General features: G+C 37.0%; 1 non-coding gene across 1 annotated transcript; it reads left to right on the forward strand.

The window, feature by feature from the left end:
- Positions 1-1,820: 1,820 nt before the first annotated feature.
- LOC145612842 (small nucleolar RNA R71) lies at positions 1,821-1,926 on the forward strand. The gene has a single exon (XR_014106757.1). It is a non-coding gene; the product is annotated as a small nucleolar RNA R71 (small nucleolar RNA).
- The last annotated feature ends 8,143 nt before the right edge of the window (positions 1,927-10,069 follow it).

Raw genomic sequence — 10,069 nt, forward strand, 5'->3', positions numbered from 1 at the left:
ATTATGTTACTATATAGGGCCCCAAATATTTTTTCGCCCCGGGCCTCCGAAATCTCAGAAACGGCCTGACTCTATCTCATTTATTGTTTTGTTTAGTATTCATGTTTGGATAGTTTGATTTTGATTGGAATTTGATGATTGATATTTGATTAGTGTAATTTTCTTCTTAGATTGTTGATCCTTGATTTCTTTAGTTGTTTGTTGACTTGATGATGTTGTTAGAGTAGTTGTTTGGTTAGGGATTTGGTGAAACTTATATTATGTAATGAATTGATGTAGATTGGGGAATTTGATGGAGTTGATGATGTGATTAAATTGGTTAATTGATTATGTGCATGTGTGTGTTTGATTTAGGCTTGATCACCCTAGTTATTCACACTAGATTGCATTGTAAGTTCACATTGATACGGACCATTGATTTGTGGCTTGCATTTACACGATTGAGGTGTCTTGTGATGTTACCTAGCTAGAGTTTATCGTAGTTGACGCTAGTTAGACCTCTAGGTGAATAGCTTGATATGCTCTTTTGGTTGCATAATTGATCTTCCCTCACATTGCTTGACTTAGTAAAATTCTTATCCCAATTTTCTATGTTCATTGCTATTATAAGTGAATCCTAATCCCTAGCACTTTATTTGTTTGGTTTCTTTGTCTTAGTAGTTGTTAGTGTCCTCTTTTATCCTTAGACTTCGACCTAGCTTAGGCACATAATTGGAAGCACTTAGACATTACCGTTCCTTTGGGTTCGACCCTTGACTTACCTCTATACTTGTATTTAGGTTAGTTGAGTGTTTATAAATTTTGTTTAGCTTAAGGAGGATTAGTCCAATGACCTAGTTCACCCCTCGTCATCATATCTCCTTCTATCTTCTTTATTCCTCCTCTTATCCTCTTCACGCATTTTCATTATGGCCTCTAGCTTAGCCATCACGGGATCATTTGGAGGGGCTTCAAGTTGAAGAGGTTGTAGAGGTGGAGGAAGTTGGGGTTGATGGAAACCCGGAGGCCTATTGGTTTAGGCATAGTTAGAAGCATATTGACCCCTATTGCCTCCGCTGCCTTGGTTAGGAACATTGCTTTGTTGATTGTTTCCCATGTTACCTTGATCACCAAAATTTTGATTTTGATGGTCATGGTATCGGGAATTAGGTTGTTGGTTTTGATAACCATACCCCCTTTGGTTAGAGTAGCCTCTTCCATTGAAATTGGAAGGGCCTCCCCCACCATGGTATTGGTTATCATAACCACCACCACTTTGGTTCCAACCACGGTTTCCACCTTGATTCCAATTCCCCATATGATTCGAGTTTGGCCTCAAGTTCCCTATATTCCCCATTTTAGGAGAAAAATTCATAGCATTGACATCTTCCACATTATCATCATGTTCATGGGGAGGGGGTTGAACTTCACAAGCATACACACAATGGGAGGTATCATGATCATAGGTTTAACAATTAGAGAAAAACATGCATCCTTGAGGCATTTTATTATAAGAAGAGGGGGAAGAAGTGGTCATACCATTGTCTCCCTTGGTTGAAGGGGAGGTATTACCATGAGGGTTGGAATTTTCTTTCATCAATTCGTCCATTTGCTTAGCCATCTTGGAGATTTGGGTAGAAAGGTTGTTGACACCCTTACTAGAAGTAGCCCCCCTTTCTCCTTCATACCAATCATCATAATTCTTTGCGGCCTCCTCTATGATGCACTTCACTTCATCCTCTCCTTTGTTCATGATTGGACCGCCGGCCGCGGCGTCTAGGCTTGTTCTCCCTTGAGGTGTGAGACCTCCATAAAAAGTGTGAATGAGTTGATACTTGGGTATCCCATGGTGTGGGCATTGACGTTGAAACTCTTTGTATCGGTCCCATGTCGCACTTAGAGTCTCACCACTCTTTTGGCGAAAACCTTGAATTAAAGACCGAGCCTCGGCGGTCTTCCTATGGTTGTAAAATCTCCTCAAGAAGGTCGTAGTTACTTGGTCCCATGTTATGAGAGAGTTAGGGGGCACCTCCTTCTCTAGCCATTCTAGACCTCTCCCAATTAAAGAAAATGGAAACATCTAGAGGCGAATATAATATATTCTTGAGTCACTCCATTGGCTTTGATTGTGTCACAATATTTCTCAAACTCTTTCAAGTGCTCATGGGGACTCTCAAACTTTCCACCTGAGAATTGTTTCCTTTCTATCAAAGCAATCAAATTGGGCTTGATTTCGAAATTGTTGGCTTGAGTGGTAGGAGTTAGGATCCCACTTTGTGCTCTAAAGGCTTCTGGAGCCCCAAGACGACTCAAAGGTGTATTCTCTCCCATTTTAGAACCTTCTTCACTTTCGGACTTAAAGGTTGAAAAGGGGTTGATTCCCGGGCTTGATGGTGAATTATGGCTATCTAACTCTTCACTTGAGGGTGAAGAGGGTGGAGTATCTTCCAATTCTCTTACTCCTTCTTTCATCGGGGTGTTAGAATTTCTACTCCTTGCTCTCACTTCTCTTCAAAGTAGGGACAAAGACCTCTCTAGCTCCGGATCAATGGGAATCAAAGACCTTGAGCGTGTTCGTCCTCTGTTCATACAACAAAGCTAAGGAGAATGTAAGCACTGACAAGTAACAAAAAGTAGCAAATACTATCAAATAAGAAGTGAGATAGTCTCAAATAAAGCAATGAAATAGCAATGAAAGCTGTCTCCCTAGCAACGGGGCCAATTTGACAAGGTAATAATCGCGTCGTCAAATGACTATTCCTAAATCAAATACAATTTATAACACTCTACTAACCTAATACGAGTATAGGGAAAATAGAGGGGTCGAACCACAGGGAGAAATGCATAAACACCGCATTCATTACTTAGAGTCTAAGCTATCTCGAAACAAGAAGTGTGAATAACTAAGAGATCAAACTAAGAACGAAATGGAATAAAATCAATATAACTAGGCACCAAGGGGAATGGGTAGATGAAGATGCTATTTGAGCATGCAACAACATAAAAGAAAATTGAGAGTTAACTAAGCATACATGAATATCGAAACTAAATCCAATCTAATCTCCTTCCGGAGTTAATCGGCTTCTCCTAACATAGCCTCTATGTTTCCACACTAGAACCATATATTAGGAGGTGCAATCAAAGAACAATCGATAATAATGAACCTAAACTAAGTCAACTTCCGTTTCATGTTAGCAAAGATTCACCTTTAATCAACCAACAATGTGCACTTGCAAGAAGATTAAAGAATATCAAGTATACAAAGGTTTAATCACAAACAACTCAATCCCAATATTATAAGCATGAACAATTAGCAACTACACCATCCCCACACCCTTGGCTAGAAGACTACTCACTAATCATGTTGAAAACAATATCAATCATCAAGTCAATAAGCATCAACATGATTAATAAGCAAAGAAAGAGAATCAAAATAAGCAAACAAAATAAAAAAACAAAGGTAAAGAGAAAGAGTAAGAAATTTCTCATTAATTGAAGTTGAAGATCTACAAAGGTTGATCAAGTTCCTTTTTCAAAATCCAAGCTCATCAATGGAGAAATCCACACTTTCTCTCTCTACCCAAGTAAAACTAAGAGTGGTTCTCTCTCTACAAATGGGGAAAAATAGTCTAGTACAAAGAAAAATGTCATGCCCCTTAAAAGCAAAAGAAAAGGGGTTTAAATAACAAAATAAAACAAAGAGGGACGGAGGAGGTGGTGCGTGCGCGCAACAACTCCCGTGCGCGCGCACAGAGGGGCCAGGTCTGCACGCACGCACAGGAGGGTGTGCACGCACGCACCCCTCTTGTGTTGTTGCAAGCACTCCCCTCGAGCCAAGGGGGCAAGGCTACTGGTGCTCTCGAGCGCGCTCTCATGCATCATGCTCGTACGATGGTGATGAACAAGGCAGCCCAAAATTCTTCACTTTTGCGCACTCAAGACCATGGCAGGTGATGATGGTGATGCACGAGAGCGCTAGCCATGAGTGGAAGTTTGCTCCTTGCCTTGAACTCTAGCCAACCAAACAACACGAGGCCGTTTCTCGACCATCTAAAACACTTGGAGATCCTTCCAAACAAGATTCTGAGCCTCGAACAACACCTACAATAAAAGAGGGAAAAGCGAGTAAAGTGGAAAAGACGAAAATACCCCTAAAATGCAAGAAAACGCAAAATGGACTACAAACCTTTAAAGCAAGAAAATAAGAGAATAAAAGGGAAAAACACGAGAAAGAAAGCGTAAAAAGGACTCTAAACTAAATCACATAAATATTTGTTTAAATCATATAGAAGCATTCTAAAACCTTATTTTTGGCTCAAAACTAATAAAAATAAGATTATATCAAATCTGAAAATTAATTTAAATTATAAATTTCAAACTTTTAAAGATTTGTATTCATAATTCAATAATTAGAGTAGTATATAGCGTATTAAACCTTAAAACCCTTCAATAAACAACATAAAACTCAAATTTTACAATATATGAAATCTGAAAATTAATTTATAACCAAAATAATCATTCTTTGACATAATTTAAACATAGAATAATTAAATAACTTGCTTAGTACGTTATCAAGCCCTAAAACATGAAAAATTAATGCTTTAAACCCTAAATTTCATACATAAACAAATCTGAAAATTTATATAATAAATTTGACATACTAAAACCCATAAATTCATAATCTTTTATAAACTAGCTATATAATCAAACCATAATAATGTAATTTAGAACAAAGTTTTTAATTAAAGCTTGAATCTTTAAACAATCCAATTAAGATTATAAAGCAATAATAATAAAAAAAATAAAGGAAGAGAGGAAGAAAGGTGGCGAACTGCAGCAGTGGTGGTCGGCGGCCGGTGAGGGGCGGCGGTGCAGGCAGCCGATGAGGAGCAGCGGTGCAGCGGCAGGGAGCTTCAAGGGGGTTTTTTTTCTTTTGTTTGTTGTATCGTGAAAGAGGAGAAGAGAGTGAGGGTTTCTTTTTTTTTATTTTTTTTTTACGTGAAGCAGGAGGAGAGAAGTAAGGGGAAATAAGGTGGGTTTAAAGGTTAATGATTTTATAAAAGTTTGGGCCTAATTTTCTAATCCAAGTAGAATTAGGATTGTGTTTTGGGCTTGAGTGAATTAGTGTGTTAGGCCACTAAACTTAAAAAGGAATTTTAACTCAACCAAAAACTTAATAGTTTTATTTTAAAAGTAATGAAAATCTTATTGCTTTACCTCAAAATAATTCACACTTATAAAATCAAAAATAGAAATATTTGTATAAATAATTATAAATAATAAACTAATACATTATAATTATATTGAAAATATGGGAGATTACAATCTACCCCTCTTAAAAGAAGTTTCGCCCTCGAAACTTAAACCAAAAACCATAATTTTCCAAAATCATTCAAACTTTTTGTGTTTTGTATTGCTGTAAATTGCTTGATCCTCAACAAGTATATGAAGGAGTTATGTCTTCGTCGTGTGCAATTACTAGATATATAATTGGATCAAATTATGGAGATAATTAAGTCCGGACATTTGGGTCGTCGTTTTGCCATAGCTAGAGGTACTTACGATCTTTGGACTAGTAAAATAGGCCAAAGCCCAATTGGACGGATCCTATAAGGTCACACAAAGGGGCTAGATCGAGCATTAGAGGACGAGGCCCATCATGGGCCTCATCACTCTAGGTGGCCGGCCATATGGGGCTTTGAGAGGCTATTGGGCTTCGTGCCCTAGTCTAATTATAATGAGATTATAAATAGACTAGGTGCCTAGGTTTGCAAGTAAGGAATTAACTGATCATTTAGATCAAACCCTAATTAGCAAACACGAAACCAACTCCCTCTCTCACGGCTCTCTCCTCCTCCTAGGCGCGGTGGTGTCTCGTGGTGGTGGTGGTTCGTGCGGTGGTCGGTTGTCCGAAAAGGTGGTGATCGCGGTTTTCCTCAATCACTCGACCAATCTAGTATTGGTGGACGGCTCGTTCGAATCTCGTGGACTAAGTAGAGGAGCAACACTTGGGGCTCTATTCTCTCCCTGATTTGCCTATCGAATAGCTTCGTGGAATTCACGCTTCAAAGGTATGATTATGTGTCTTGTGTGTTATGCATGTGATCCTTGGATTAGGTACTCTATTGAATATGATTCATATATATTATTTCCGCTGCGTAGTACCTATAAACTCCTACAGTGGTATCAGTTAGCCTCTTGCATTAACGTGCTAGATCATAATAATACGATTATTTGATGTCCACGTTAATTTTATAATCAATTAAGAGGGAGAAATTAATTTAATTATGGTTCGCTTATTATATTTAATGTGATTAAACTTTTGGAATAGATTAAATGCGATTTAATTATGCTCAAATAGCCATGAAGAGGACCGAATTAAGCCCTAAATTGTTCGAATTTTTCGAACACCCTAACCCTAATTTTCGAATAATTTCGAAATTTATAGCTCTAAAATATGATTTTTGTGCTTGATTTTGTTTTAATTCGAATTGTTTTATGTTTCATAATTTTAATTGGTTTGATTCATGCATAAAAATGTTTTATGTATGATCATAGATTTAATTTTAAAAGTTAGAATTAAATTGGGATTAATTTTATGATGAACCCTAATTTTTAAAATTGAATATGATTTAATTTTAAATCTTATGGACTAATTTAATTCAATTAGGATAAATGTTATTTTAATTAAATTGAAAATAAAAATAAAAAATTTATTTTATTCTGGCCGGCAACCGCGGCTGGTGGCGCAGCCACGGCGGCTGCCGACCAGGTGGCGTCCAAGAGGGAGGGGAAGGGAGGGCGGCGGTCTAGGGTGGCTGTGGGCAGCAGCGTGCAACCGTTGCACGGCTGCTGCCTTGCGCGGCAGTGGCTGCTGCAAGGCAGCCAGCCACCGTGGCTAGCCTTGGCTGGCCACGCACGGTGGCCTGCACCCCAGCAGTAGCAGCTGCCACGCTGCTGCCCTTGTGGCAGTGGCTGCTGTCACGGCAGCCAGCCACCGTGGCTAGCTTCGGCTAGCCAACCACGGTGGCCGGCGTTGGTGGTTGCGGTTTTTTCAAAAAAAAAAAATTCTGTTTTTAAAAATTTATTTCAGGATAATTACGAATTATTTTGGGATAAAATTGGTTTTATTTTGGATAAGTTCAAATATTTTCAAAATATGATCTTTTAGTTTAAAAGATAAAGTTGGTTTTATTTGGATAAAATCTTTTGTTTTAGGATAAAATCAAATATTCAAAAGTTGTTATATTTGATATTATCCATATTTAGTTTGTTATTTTGATAATTATCCTAAATTAAAGTGGTTAATTAAGGATAAGATTGACTAGGATATTCTGAGCATATTCCAAAAGGATAATAATTGATTTAAATAATGTGATTATCCCATAATTAGATTAGGATGTAATTGATTTTAAAATTATTTGATTGGCTAGTAATTAGGATAGAATCTCCTAAATTAGTTAGGATAATCATGGAAGATTAAATATGATTTATCTTTCTAGATTAAAATATGATTTGATTCTATCTCATGACTAAATTAAATATATGATATTTTATCAACCGTCATGAATAATATATGATATTATCTAATTATGATTAAAATATAAGATATTTTAGGAAATGCGTTGACTTTATTATGAACATTCGATGTTGTAGTTTAGACAAGCATGTTGAGTGAATTATTATATGGCACTTTTTTAATATATGATATTATATTGCTATATATAGACTAGTATGGCCCATAGATTCTCAAATACGATCTGCGTATCGTGATGTATTTTGGTAATCTAAATACGGTCTGCGTACCGTTGAGTGTTTTTATAACTTTTATTTAATGTAAATAGAATAGTTATTTAAATGGTGTTAGCCCAAAAGAAGCCCATGAAGTGAAGGCCCAAAGGAGCAAGGTGGATGAAGATCCATGATGATTCAAGTGGGAGCATTTTTCATTTCTAGTTTTCTTAGGACTAAGGGGCCATACTATGTCATATTTTATTGCATTAGTAGATTATGCATGTTTAGGTTTATTTATGTTGTTTGATGATGCGCTAGAGTTCACTAAATAATCACAACATAATGAATCTAGATCCCAGTAATATTGATGCAGCTTTTCCAATTAAAAACCCGACGAAAACCTTGATCGTTTGTGATGGGTCGGCCTCAGCAGAGCGTCATAATATATCTTGGGGAAGTGGGGGTAGATCACGTTCTACACTTTTAATTGGTTATATTCAACAAGGTTACCTAAAGATCAGTTTAGAACCTTGAAGCTAAGGGTAATAATTAAACATGTGATGGTTAATTATTCAACCAAGAATTACAAGAGTTGTAATCAGTAAAGAGTTTACTCACCTTGAAAATGTAATGGTTGATGGCAGGGCCTCAGTCCGGTCAATTATTGCACAAATAAAGGATCTTGGAATCACTTAAAATTCAATTGGGATCATTTAATTATTGAATAAAGTGTTTTAAAGTTACCAAATGAATGTTTTTATGGTACTTTAATTTTATTAAACATAATTTTAAACTTTGCCTTATTTTGACATAGATGGGTAGCCGTAATAACAATGACAACAACGTTTACAATTTACGACCATTCCTTGAGAAGGATAGGTTGACAGGGGAAAACTTTTCCAACTGGGAAAGAATGCTAAGGCTTGTTCTGAAATCTGAAGGTAAGGAGGATGTCATTGATACCCCATTACCAGGACCTCTGCCAGAAAATCCAACTGCGGCAGATGTCAAGAAGCACAAGGAAGCTCATGATAGAGCTATGCCTATCACTTGCTTGATGATTGCTACCATGGAACCTAGTCTTCAAAAGCGTTTTGAAGACCAGGATGCCTACTCAATCATGGAAGAGCTTAAAGCTTTGTTTAAGAAACAAGCTAGAGTTGAAAGGTATGAGCTTCATCGTGAGATTCTGGATTGTAGAATGGAGAAGGGTGCCACAGTTCATGATCATGTTTTCAAAATGATCGGCCTAATTCAAAGTATGGAGAAACTGGGGTACCCAATCAGTGATGATTTGGCAACAGACATCATTCTCCACTCACTTCCAGAAAGTTTCAACCAGTTTATCATGAACTTTAACATGACCGCGAATGCAAAGACTATGAATCAATTGCATGCAATGCTGGTTAGTGCTGAGAAACAAATCCCTAAGGAACCTAAGAAGGAAGTTCTTATGATTCAAAAGGGAAAGGGGTTCAAGAAGAAGGGGCAAAAGGCTAGTGCCAAGAGCAAGGGCAAGCAAGTTGCCAACGCTCCTGAAAAGCCTAAGGCGAATCCAAAACCCAAGGCTGCAAGTGAGAGTGAATGCTTTTACTGCAAGAAGAAGGGGCATTGGAAACGCAATTGCCAGAAATACCTTGATTTCCTCAAGAGGAAGAATGGAGCATCAACCTCAGGTATTATGTTATAAACATTTTAACTTTCACTAAGGTATGTGATACCAAGTTGCAGAGCTTAACATTATGATGTTGCGCAGGAACTGCAAACAAGTGAAGCTAGCATGGAGATGGAGCTTGAAGGTGCACTAGAAGTATTTGAGTGGCCAGAGATAGCTTCATAGTTTTAATTTCTGATTAGTTTATCATGACATTTAGAACTATTTCCATTTTTGATGAGACAATATTTCGGTTTTCTTGTTTTGAATACTGATTTGGTTTTACTTGGCTTGGACAAACGTTGATCCATGACCAAGGTAATAAATTGTTTTCATTTTGCTAGATATGAGTTAATTTTGGTTTTATGACATTGATATAAGTAGATCACAAAAGTAAAATTAGATGATTCAAAGTAAACTTACTTATAATAAAGTAAAGTTAGGTCACATAAACCATTTGCACATCCAAAGTTATGGATGGACTCTTACTCTTATATGATTATGAATCACTTGAGAATTAGAAGTCGTGCTTGATAAGGTATAATGACCAAGTTACCTTTTAGTTGAAAGGGTAAAAGAGCTAAAATGACCTTTTGGAACACAAACATATGATGTAAGTGTACCATAAATTCAAGATTTAGCAAAAGGATTTAACTATTTCATTGCTCTTATTAACGATTTAAGTAAATATAACGATAATTA

The sequence above is a fragment of the Chenopodium album genome, chromosome 24 (assembly GCF_948465745.1).
Source record: "Chenopodium album chromosome 24, dcCheAlbu1.1, whole genome shotgun sequence".
NCBI lineage: Eukaryota > Viridiplantae > Streptophyta > Magnoliopsida > Caryophyllales > Amaranthaceae > Chenopodium > Chenopodium album.